General features: G+C 48.5%; 1 protein-coding gene across 1 annotated transcript in view; it reads left to right on the top strand.

Moving 5' to 3' along the window:
• LMX1A (LIM homeobox transcription factor 1 alpha) overlaps positions 1-13,041 on the top strand; it is a gene marked incomplete at both ends in the record, with an annotated part of 42,421 nt that overhangs the window by 23,241 nt on the left and 6,139 nt on the right. The window lies entirely within an intron of this gene.

The raw sequence follows: 13,041 nt of genomic DNA on the forward strand, positions 1-13,041 counted from the left end.
CACTGTTGCCTGTTTCAGGAGAAGTGCTGAGAGATGGCAGCACTGCCCCTGCTGTGGAGATTACTTCCTCTCGCTCATCCCAAATCCCTCGTAGCTGCAAAGAGGAACATCAACTTCATGTTAGGATGAAACATCCTTGAGGTGGAACCAGCTCCAGGCAGACTGACTTAATGAGCCTTTGGGCTCAGCCCAGCTGCTTTAAACCAGAGAGATGGGCCCAAGCCCAAAACATGGAGCCAAACAGCCTTGTATTTGTCCAAGCTGCAGAGGAGCATGAGTGGTTTGTGGCTCATCCCTTCTTTCTCTAACCACGCATCTGCTTCCCATCCTCTGCCCCGGGATGCTGGATGTGTGCATGCTGTCATCAGATAGGACTGGCTTATATATTGACATCTTACACGTCAACATCTTACATATCAACGTCTCTGTCCGGGCTTTAGCTCAGCTTGCAGGGGGGACTCGACACCCCCATGGGTACCAGACCCTGGGTCTGGCTATGGGAGGGTGACTGCTCTGTTTTCTTCTCTCTTTTTACCCCAGCACTGTAGGGGAATCTGAATTCCTCTGGCTGTGATTCAGAGAACTGTGGAGGAAAAAAAAATATACCATGTTTTGAGAGGAAAAAGCATTTCTCCTGGATGCTGGTCCAGTCCTGCACTCTCAGGCTGGGCTGAGCAATCCACCTTCCCTAGGCTGCAGGGGATTATTGAGGGGGCTGCAGACTGGCTCTGCTTCCTGGGATTTGCAGCATCATTTTGAGGTTGCGAGGTGGAAAAAGAGGCTTTTTCCTTGGCTGGGCATCCCCAGCAGCCTGGGAGTCCTCTCCTGGATGGACTGGCTGCTAGCTGTGCCCAGCCTCTCTCCTGCACTATCTCAGCAGGGTAGTCTACATCCCTGCCCCAGCGGGTGTGGACAGAGACTCCCACTTTGGTGGCTAATCTAGCAGCCCCCCTGTTGCTTTGCTGCCTGCCCTGTGCCTTTGCCTTGGGCTGTGACTTTTGACACAGGCAGGACACATTTAACAGTGTGCTCTGAATGCTTTGCCAGTGGTGAACTGGTGGATTGTGAGCTGTGGGGCTGTGTCACAGCTCCTGCTGGAGTGACACCAGAGGTGGCATCGCCATCCCAGCTTGTGCTGGGGACCCTCATCCTGGAGGCAGATGAAAGCCACCAAAGGCTGGCACTGCTTTCTTTGTGCAGGGTGAAGGATCCCCACTGTGTCTCACACTGCCATGCAATTCAGTGATCTCATTTGTTCTTTTAAAACTGCGCCAGAGCAAAGCACAGCAAGTTTTTAATGCAGACTGATTTTTCCACCAAGATGTCTTTCCTTTCTCCTTGTGGCAGTGAAGATTTTAACAAAACTTCCCAAGGAAACCACAACAAAACCCCAGAGCAATGAAATAAGTGTTAAAATGTGAAAACTGTGATGTGGCGCTTGAGTTGGATGTGCCCCTTGTTTGGTGAAGGCAGCTCAGAGAAGTCTGGCACTGCACAGGGAAACCCTAAAAGAAAAATAACTGTATTGGGTTTTAATTTTATTTAATTGTGGTCCAGTGCTCTGTGGCCAAGCACCCAACTGTGTACTTCTTTTTTATCATGGTCTAGTCTGTCCCTTAAAAAAAGGCATCTGCCAGCTATTCCATACAGCAAAGGTTGCTGGGGCAGGCAGGAGAAGCATGCGCATGCTGCTGCCCAGAGCTGCTTCTTTATCACACACCAGGCAAAAGAGCAGAGCTAGAAGGGAGTCCCCAAACCTGTGTAGTGGGAAGGGGGTGTCTTTCTTACCCACCCCTGCCCCAATGAGTTGGTGCATTTGGTGTTTCAGTGAAAGAATTGAGACTTTTGCTGGGGATGGGTGGCTTTGGGATTGATGGATCTAATGTACTGCCTGTTATTCTGTTGGTGCCATTTGTGGTCTCCCTTGGTTGCAGTCATTAGGTTCCAGGGTGAACGATAGGCATGGGGTAATTTACACTTGTCTCAGGTGTGAGGGGACATCCCAGATATAACTTAATACCCTTCAAAGGTTTTGTGTTCTGGATGGATGGATTGGCAACATTATTTTTCTGTTGTCTTCCAGAGGATCCCACTGTCGGTTTGCAGAGCCCTGCCCCAATATTGCTGCTCCATGGTGGGCTCCTATCCCTCCATCTACTAGTCCATGTTTGGGGGCTGAGAGAGCTTTCTCCCAGCTGAAGGTGTTGAGCTATCTTCTGCGAGGGGTTCGCAGCTAATTGGTACAATCAATATTTGTTTTGCAAATGCAATTGGAGGGAAAGAGAGATTGAGAGCGCCAGAAATTCAATTGACCTGTAAAAACAGATACTGTGTAAAGGGAATCCTTCCCCTGCCAAGCAAATATTTAGAAAGGAGAAGCAATAAAATGAATAAGCAACAAAGTAATATCCTGCCTCAACAGCCACCAGAGGCTGCTGGGAAGGGCTGCTGCCCTCAGTGCTGCGATAACCCTGAGCAGACGAGCAGCAGCAACCTGTTTCCAAGGAAAGCCTGTTTGCTCTTAGTGTCAAATCTGTTGAAGGCTCATCCTGGTGCCTTGGCAGCACTGGAACCTGTCTCAGGTAGCCCAGCAAAGTGAGCTCCAGCCCTGCACACCTGCAACCAGGACCGTGGTATGAGCCCAGGAGTGGCACAGGAACAAGGCCGTCCTTGCCCCCTTGTTCCACCTTGTAGCCCTTTGGTACCCAACTGAGTGGAACCACAGAACTATGAACTTTGGGCTTATGTCTGAATTGAAAAAAAATCAATGGAAAACACGTTTTTCAGAAAAAAAACCCATATAATGTATATACCTATGAGTGTGTGTGTGTGTAAAATAGAGCAAATAGAAGGAAGAGATATGATTTTATGGGAAAATTTTGAACCAGCTGTGGCACTAAGCACCTTTAGGCCACTTTGGAGCTTTCTGAGCATCCTCCCCCCATAATGGATACTGACATCTCTAGCTGATGTCAGGATCTGAGACTGCCTCTTGTTTACTGACATAAATTAAAACCTTTTTTTTTGTTGCTGCCGAAGCCACCTTGAAATGCAGTTACTACACAAATAAAAAATTTGGGTTCACATTAGTATAATACTGAATTTTCAAGAGGGTGTTGGCTAAAAATGCAGGCTTCCCTCCCAAACTCCCCCAGGCTGAAGAGGAGAAAGCTCTAGCGAAGCAAGTGAATTTTTAACACTTGATAACCAAATTTTCCTCAGGCTTTATCCCTGTTTAGCTTATCCCTTATTTATACCTACCCTACTCCTCTAGGACGCTCAATACCTCTGGGGAGCTGATGCTCAGCCCCACAAAGGCAGAGCAGCTCTGCTTCTCCATGCATGATATGTCATTTGGGAGCAGGTTGCTTGTTGGGATCATGATCAGTGAGCTGCCTATGCTAGCTGCTCATTGCCAGGTTCCTCTGCTGATGCTTCCCTGGACCACTGATGGTGTGGCCCCTCACACGCTCATCTGTTACAGCAGCCCTGTCTCGGGTGCCACTTTGCTGAGGGTGCAGAATGTGTACTGAGCATTTGCTTCTCCCAAAACCCTAGCCTGAGAGCACATGCTACCAGAGAGACGCTACATGAGCTCAGCAGAGGTGGGTAAAAAAAAAAAAAGAGATGGCTTAAATTTAATGTCTTTTTAGATGAATATTTCCATTCATTCCAGAGCATATTCCTCTGGCATTTCCAGCGTGCTTGTTTAGCTGAGTAGTTAACAAACTTCATTGAAACACATGTTATAGTGCTCTCTAGTGCACAGAGCTATGAATGAAGGATGCCTCTTTTGAGATATCTGGATGTGCAGCGCAGCTTTTGCTCAGGAGCAGCCTTTTAACCACAACAGCTGCTTCCCATTTAGAAATGCTATTGAGAAAAAAAATCCACAACGCCCCAACAACTTGACAACACACAGAGACAATATTTATGCAAAACCCTGTGTGAGGGTGAACTGGGACACATGGAAATAAAAGATAAGGCAAGAAATAACCCAGCCACAAGACTGATATCTCCTCACTGGCAGTGCCCTGTGTGCTCCCACAGATCTCTGCTTGCTGAGCTGGTCCGAAGCAGCTGGTCTCTATGTCGGGCTTAGTTTACTCTGTTTAGCTTTCATACAGCTGAGCAATTTTTATAGCTGCCGGAGCACCAGGAAGCTTGACAGGATATTGGCTGCCTCCTAATGAGAGTTTGCCACATTGGCACGTCAGCACGAATGTCCCGTGAATTTTAAATGCCTGGGAAATGCTGGCTCCTGTGGCCCTGTCCCCGGATGCTCAGAGAGCCACTGAGGGAAACATGGGTTTTCTGTTTAATAAAGGAAAACACAAGCCTTAATTGTAGCCTAGGAGACGCGAGAGCAGTCAGGAGCCCCAGTGCTGAGGCACGGCTGCACCCAGTGTACGTGCCCTTGAAAGTGATGCTTTCAGAAACCCTGAGCACTCAGGAATTTGGGTGGTCCTAAGGATGAGGTCCTGTGGGACCAGGCTGGGGATGGACTTGGTCCCCCAGATTTGCCTGAGCCCTTTTTAAACCTGTTGGTACAAGGTGGAAGTGGATTTATGGCATCAGGGGGGAGTCAGGGTTGGAAGGGACAAGAGGTCCCCATCCCTTCTTCTGCATAGAACAGGGCTGACTTGAGTGCTGGATCAGGTTGCTCAGGGCTGGCTATCCTTGAGAAAGGATATTTCTACACTTAATCTGAATGGTCTTTCTTTTCCTTTTGTTTTTGTTTTTTGGGGGAGTATTTTCTGTTATTTTTTTTGGTTTTGTTGTTTTGTTTGGGATTTGTTTTGGTTTTGTTTTGGGTTTTTTTGTAACCCTCCTTTCAAAATTCTGAGTGCAAAATGGAACGCTTTTGATTTTTTTGTTTCTATATTCATTGTCCATCACAGGAGGTTTACAAAAAAATTCATAAGCAAATATAATGACTTGCAAGAGAGGGTACCTTAAGCTGGAAGAGAATGAAAGTAGCTCCTTCCCCCCAGGTGGTACAGCACGTCGAAAAACCAGCGGGTGCGTAAAATCTCCAAGGGGGCAGGAAAACAAGCCCACGGGATTTTTTATCCAGGATATCCGTTTCTTGGAAAGCGAAAATGAAGTTTCAAGATCATCGCATTTTTATCTGCAAAATGAATGACATGAACAGCATTTCTTTCTCTCTTAGTTATTCCTGCCCTCCTTACAAAGCCAGCCAAACTGGGGTGGTGGCAGCGATGGCACACCCTCTTGCTCCTGGTGACTTTGCTTTTCCATCATTTGCCTCTCCATTAATCTCAGTACAAACAAAGGCTCTGAAGAGACAAGCTGAAAAGCTCCTGGGGGTACGTTTAAATCAGTCCTTTCTAATAATGTCTGTCGACCTCTCTATGGAAGCACTGCTCCCCAAGGAAAGGACACGGAGCAGCGGCAGCGTGCTGAAATATGGTGGGGTGTAATTAATTCTGACCTCTGGCTCCCGCTCACTCACTCTCAATATTAAATTTGAGTAGTGATATTGTGTTTTTTCAATTATCCTTGTTTTCTTGGAGGCAAGGAGGGGGAAGGGGTCGCTGCTCGAAATTCAGATTTTTGGGAGATGTACTGGCTGGGATGCAGAATTGCTGTGCCATGGGCTGGGTGGGACTGGTCCTTGGATTGTCTCCATTCAGAAGGTGTTTGTGCTTGGACACAGTGTTGTGTGTGCCTCTCCCCCTCTTACCTGTGTCCTTCCTGCCTCCAAAACCAGATCTGTGATGAGGCCATCTCCCTGCATTATGCTATGTGTTGTTAATGGGGGGGGGGGGGGGGGAGAGAAGGAGAGGGGCACAAAAAGTCTTTATAGTATATCCTTCATCAGAAATGGAGCAACTTAGAGCAGCCTTAGAAGCCATGCCCTTGCTTGACCTTTTATTTTGGTGTAGAGAAGGCTTGGGGATTGCTAGTGTATTTTGGCAGCAGCTGTTTGCTGGGAAGGCTTCGTTTGTCTGTTTATTTAACCGTTTCATTCTAGTGGTGCCCCTGTGTGTTACAATGTGGTCTCTGGAGGGTTGGGGGGATGTTAAGTGACCATTTTTGACCTCATCCAGGAGGCAGGGGTGAAGGTGCCTTTTCCTGGGAAGGCTCAGATGGTTCATGTGTAGCAGAGAGAAGGTTGAACAGTCCAGTGCCAAGCCCCTCTCCTCTGCTTGCACCCCTTTCCCCTTTGCCACCATGTTCCCTGTGTGTCCATTGTCCCCAGCATGTCCCTTGTCTCTAGCATCTTCTGCCACAGCACCAGGCTCCAGGAGGGGATGTAGGACCATCTTAGGTGCTCTTATCAGGGCAAGAGTTCATTTAGGGTTCTTCCTGCAGGGTTCCCATGCACGTATCTGCCAGTTTATCCCCTAGTTTAACACCTTCAAAGCCTCTGGGGTCCCTGGACAGGGCTGTCCCCCTACCTCCACACCCCAGCCATCACTGACAGCAGTTCTGCCTTTGAAAACAAATTGTGCTTTTTGGCATCCACCGCTGTGATGGGCTGTCTGAGCCTGGGATGTGTGCAGGACTGGGATGCATGGCAGAACATGATGCTGGATGGGGTAGGACAATGAGCTTTGGACCCTGAGAGAGCTGGGTTAGGTGAAGAAAGGTTAAAAGCAGGACCCAGGCTTCACCTCCCTTCCTTGCTTTCACTGGTCTCCCAGAGAATACAGCCACCAGCCAACTGCTCAGGGGTGGATTTGTAAGAGGTCAAGGATATTTTGGACTCCCCATTCCTGGCTGCCAGCAGCAGCTCAACTGGACTCTGGGAAGAACTTGCTCCCGAAGGCCATGAAGGCGAGCTCGCATCAGCCTAAGGGATGAAATAAGCCCATTTCAGCCCGGTTGCTATGTCCCCTTGAAGTGTTGGAAGATGCATTCAAGCAGCAGGAATGAGAAGGGCTTGAGCTGGGGGGGGAGGGAGGAGAAGGGAAATTAAAAAAGGAAAAAAAAACCCGAAAACATCACTTGCTGCAAAGTGAGTGAATTCCCCAATAAACCTGAATCTGCTGAGAATACATTTTACAAACACGCAGTGAAGTTGGCTGCTTTTGTTTGGGCGTTTGTTAAGCATTAACTAAAGAATGCCATGGTCCAGCCTGCTCGGTGTGAAACCTAATTCTCCCCCTTTCTGGAGCCATGGCATGGAGTGCTCAATTTTTTTCTCTCTGTAGGACTGCAGCCTTCTGGTACTCCAGCCAAAAAACACTCATATTTTAGCAAGCTTAGCCCCGGCCCCGTTGCCAGGCAGTAAAGCGAACACTTGTTCGCCTCAGGGTAGAGGGGGAGGGAGCCAGGAGACGGAGAAGGGTCAGAAGAACAGTCCCGGGGAAAACATCCCTCCTTCATCCCACCAGAGAGCTCTCTGAGGGCTTGAGATGCACAGGGAGGGTGGCTGGGGGTGCTTTTCTGCATCAGCCTGGGAGTCTGGAAACCTGGTGTGGGTTTGGAGGTTCCTGGGCTCGCTGGTGCTGGGTTCCCTCTGAATCTCTTTTCCTTAATCCCAGGACATGCCAGCCTGCTCTCTGCAGCACAGAGATGGTCTCAGCCCTTTCCTAGTTCCACTCATGGCCTTAGCACCCTTCCTGGGGGCTGAATATCCATGTAGTCCCCAATGCCTATGGCTGGAGTCTGCACTTGCAGGCACCACACATAGGGAATGAATCCCTCTCCCTTCCTTCTTGGCCACAGTCCCTTTGCCTTATCCTTTTGCCCCACAAGGGCTGGAGGGAAGGACAAAGTGACGTGAGCCCAGCAGCAGCAGGACAGCGAATCTTTCCCAAGCCATGCATGCAGGGTTGACAACAATTGGCATTTTTCCACTGCCAGCCCTTGGAGGACCTGGTGCTGCCCTCCCCCTTTCTCATAAGTGACAGTGAGTGAGAAGATGACCCAGTGCCAAGACAACTCAATCCAACATCCATGCACAAGAAGCCCTGCAGTTTACTGCCGGTGCCTGCCGCTAGCCTCCTCCTGTACCCCTCATGCCATGCATGGCCATTGGCTCATCCCTATGCCAAGGTCATGGCTTTGCTCTCCGGAGAGACATTGATTAGAGATGTCTGTGAGCATGGCCTGGCTGGAGCTCTTTACACCTTGGATGGGTTGGTTGAGGTCTGCTCACACCCCTCCTGGGCCATGCTGAGAGCAAGAGATGAGTTAGTCAGGTCTCTGCACCAAGGTGCTGGAAAACCCAGCATCCCTGTGGATGCATCTGCTGCGGGCAGCCCTGGCAGGGAGATGAGCAGGACAGCTGCCTCACAGGAACTAGTACCAATGGTGCCTGCTCCAGCCCTCAGCCAGGAGCTTGTGTGGTCACTTGGGGCACCCTATCAGCACATCCTTAGGCCAGGCTGGTGCAGGCAGACAGGAAATTATTCCTGTGCCCAGCCGAGCTGCTTTGCCTTACCTGCTGTCTGAGCCAAGCCTCTGCTCAGCGTTTGAGGTTTGTCCATCACTATTTAATATCGTCATCCCTGATCCACTGTCCCCTCCCTGGGGAGGCTCCAAAGGGCTGTGTTTGTATGCGACACACGCAGACAGGCAGCAGACGGGAAGCACCCGTCAATCACAGCCCCTTTCAGCCTGTCACCTCGAAATAAAGGGAGAAAGAGGGGGCAGTGACTCTGATGAGAAACTGGGGCTGCCCGTACACCTCCCCCTCCACCAGTGTCAGAGGGGACATGGGATGAGCTGTCCCAGAGGTGGCTTCAGACACGTGTAGAAATTTCTAGGTTTCAGTGATGCTGTGTAGATGGGAAACCCTAAAGGAGAGGTCTGGGATGGCTTTCTTGAGGAAGAGGGATTGCGTGAAGCAGTGAGACTTTGTCCCAGAGAAAAGGGGGACATCTGTAAGGCTGGCTAGTTTGTTTGGGAGTCTTCCAGAAATGTTGCATTTCTGGAAATGGCAAAATATTTTGTTTCAAAATCTTCTTGAGCACCCCTCACACACACGCGACTCCCTTTTTGTTTCAAAACTGTGGATTTTAATTTCAAAAGGGACCTAAATACAAAATAATAATAATAATGCAGATCAATCAGTATAGAAATAGGAATGTTTGTAAGATCAGAAGCAAAAGGTTGTCTGTTGCAATAAAAATTGCTTGCATCACCGTATTTTTGTCCCAGTTCCTGCTAGGCTGAGTGGGTTTGTTTTGATTTACAAATTGTCACTGCAGTTCAATGAGACTTTCACTGAGCTGCCCATGGCAGGTGGGGTTTCTACCGAGCATCACAGTGCTGAGTGGGTCACCCTGTTCAGTGTCCTGCACTGTGCCTGCCAGCTTCCTACATGGTTAAACAAACCCAAAGGCTGCTAGCCAAGCCTCATTTAGCTTTTGAACCCCAGGCTATGAAAGGAAAAATGGTCCTCTGCCATCCTTATGATGGCAGGAATGAAAACATTTCTATTGAAATCTAAGGGTAGGTAATTTGTTCTTGGTTTAAAACCTGTTGAAGTCCCTCCCTTCTCTTCTGTGCAGCCTCCTACAGAGAAATGTCATCTCAAAGTCCCCTTTGCAGCTGAAGGGAGGCACAAAGAGGGAGAGAGGGGACAAAGTATCTCATGTGTTCTGCAAGGAGGGAGCTGGGCACAGAGCTGAAGATCCCGGAGGTGGTGCAAAACATCTCTGGATGCAGGCTGGTGTGCCTTGCTCAGGCAAAAATGTTAAATTAATTGCTAGATCTGGTGCTGGAGGAAAACTTCCTTTCAGCCCCATCTCTGGCTGACCAGGGGCGGTTCAGTTGGGTTACCTGTGCAGGAGTTGTCTGTGCTAGAATTATCCTGTGTGAGGTTGCCCCTATTATGGAGTTGTTCTCAAGTGGGATAATCCATGCATGGGGTTATCTATGGGGGGGATGTTAACCATGCATGCTCTTCCTCCCCAGTTCCTGTATAGGAGCTGGTATTGTCCAAGGCTGTGCCAGGACTGTAGGGATCTGGGATGCTCTGTGCTCTCTCCCCATTACTACCTGTGGTAGGCTGAAGTTTTTATGCCATGACCTTTTACTGCCTAAGATCTTGCTTTATTGTGGGTTTATAAGGAGCTCTTTAGGTTTCATATTGTGAAAGAGGTTTTATGGGGATTTCTCTGCATCTCACATTGCCCAGGGATGGGGGAGTCCTGCATTGGACAGTGAAAGATGACTGGTCCATCTGGCATCTCTCAGTGGGAACTGCTGGGGACTCAGCAGTTTGGAAAGAAAGTAATTTATTCAGCAACTTAGTACAGCTTTAAGTGTGTAATATTAGGCAGCCATTTACCTAAATCTCACACCTTCCTGTTTTGCAACATGCTTTGGGCTTAGAAACATCCATTGCTTAGTTGGTGCTGCTGTGCTTAATTGACAAAAGTTTATGGTTCTTTAATCAGTGTCCTGGAAATAGAGATTTTGGACACATTCACTTGTGAAGATCAGATAGCAGTAATGTAATAGCTTATCAATATTTTATTACTGAGAGCAGTTAGTAATCCCAACAGGTAAAGCTTCATTTAAACAGGGTGAGAATATGCTACCAGATCAATCAAATCACCTCCACTTTGACATGAGGGACATAATTAAAGACAATTACAGAAATATTAACACAAGCCTGCATTTCTCAGAGCTGGGACAAGAAGAAAATAACCCTTCAGAAGGGATGCTTTAGAAGGAATATATATCCCTTTCCTCCCAGGGCAGTCACTTGGGTCATGGAAATACATACATCTTAGAGACAGACAGTTGTATGTAAACCTGGGAAATTAAAATTGAATGTACAAAAATAAAAGCTACTAATAGCATTACACAGAATTATAAACTCCCTAACCTCCACTTTTTATTTGACGATTTTCCACTTTCTGTAGTGACACTGGTGTTTTATAAAAACTTCATAACACCTCTTTCCTACTTCTTGGGAGATGCTACAATTTGCGAGTTTGCCCAGGATTTGGCTATCATGGGGAGAGTGATGCACCCCATTCTCATGCCCCCACCATTTTGGGAAAACTGGGGAGGGAGTGGGCATAGCCCACATGCCAGCATGAAGTGTCTGTGAGAGACCCCCAGGCGAGAGGGAGCCAACACCAATAAAGTGGGGTACATTTGGGTACCCCATTCCCAGCCCTTCAAGCCCTCAGCACCCTCAAAGGCTTGCAGGCACTGCTGGCAGGTGGCAGCGTACCTAGTCACCCTGTGAGAGGTGTGCACATTTCGCAGGCAGCTGTTTGCATCTGGAGGTGGGTGCTCACCAGCTGCAGCACTGGGCACTGGGAGGTAACGCTCTATGGTTGACCCTGCCTTCAGCATGGGGAGGCCAGCATTATCCTCTGCTCCTGCACATAACTGCCCTCCTCGTACCATGGGGGCACTGCCCTGCCCAGGGTCACTGGCTCCGTGCAGGCAAGAGGTAGGAATAGATGCAGCCAGCTGCTGCCAACTCTCCCAGGCTTGCTGCCTGCATGGCAGAACCTGCCTGTCCTCCTCCAGCAGTTTGCACAGCTGGCCGCCTTCTTCTGCTGCTGTTGGGCAACTGAAGTGGTGAAAGGAAAAAGTGAGATGAAGCCTGGCTGGGATTTCATAGGAGCAGAGGCTGTGCATGGGCTGCAGCAAGGTGCATGCACCTTTGCTGCTGGGGATCTTCTGTTCTGTAGCATCTCTGTTGTTATGGGAGGCTTCGCTTTGGGAGGTACCTCTGGAACACAAAGACACGCACGTGCCTTGTTCTGCCCCTTGTCTCCTTGTTTTATGGGCTATCGAGCTCACCACAAAAACTTTTTAAAATGATCCCTGTTTTCTGATAGTTTTGCTGTGAGGGTTTTGCTTACATCTGGTCCTCTCCTTGTTGGGATGGGGCTAACTCAGCGCTTTTCATTTCCTATGTAGGCCTTTTTTTCCATAACTGCCAAAAAAAGCAAAAGGATTGAAAATCCACTGGTGGGTGCAGGGCTGCCCTTCCCCTCCCAGCCAGTCATCCCAGCACCGCAGCCCCCAGCACTGCAGGTTTTCCCTGGAAATGACACATGAAATGGGACCACAGAGGTGGGAGCTATCTGGGGTCGGAGGAAGGCTGGATGCGTCGCTCTCCATGCAGGTCCCTCGGGCATCCCTGGGCTGGGACATGGGCGATGCTCGGAGATAACCTTCACAGGATGTGTGCTGACTTCTGACTTCTCTTTCTGTGCCAAGGTCATCAAGACAGGGGAATAATAATGTCTAGTTCCCACAGATACTTAGGACAAGGCTGGGTAAACAGTGACTTTTTTTTCCTTATGGGGCCCAAGCCAAAAATACAGATATCTGGGGGTATCTTCAAACAGCTCTACTGGATGAAACATCCCATTCACTTAAAACATCCAGCCCAGGGATTAGCTCCAGGTGCCTCCAAATCCTCTCAAACCAACACTGACGTTCCCGCCTCCTCTCTGCTCACCTCAGTTTCCCCAACTGTAAATCAATGATCATGCTACTGAACTTCTTGGTAAGGACATTTAAAGTTGGAGAAAGAAAAGCTCTGTTTCAACCTACAGTGTTATTGCTGTCATTATTATTTTTGACTTTTAAGTATAAAGCCAGTGTGTTGAAACCTGGGAATTGTACAATTAGTGATGCTTCACACACTGTCCCATCAATGTCAAGGAATAAGCTGAGATTTATCTTTTCCTTTTGACATATCAAGTCTTCAGTCTGTCATCAGCTTTAACCTAAAACTTGCTGCTGTAGAGATTTTTATTATATATTGGGTGCTTGATATGTTTGCAAGAAGAAACAGGGCTGTTCCAGTGACCCAGGCCAGAGGGATGGGGTGGTTTGTGGGTGACTTACAGTACTGATGCTTTCTTCAGGTGCTTCTTGAAAGGCAGGGATGAGCTTGCTGGCTCCATTGCCATCTCCAGCATCTCCTTACATCTAGGTGTGATCTGGAAGCAGGTAGACATGTAGGATTGGCTTGATAAAACTCATGTAGATGTGTGTCCCATGTCATGTGGTGGTGAGAGCTGGACTGTTGGGTTTGACACCTGTCTGATTTTCAACTGGAGTGTCCAGATGTTGGCGTCT

Source organism: Psittacula echo (genome assembly GCF_963264785.1).
Source record: "Psittacula echo genome assembly, chromosome: 7".
Lineage (NCBI taxonomy): Eukaryota > Metazoa > Chordata > Aves > Psittaciformes > Psittacidae > Psittacula > Psittacula echo.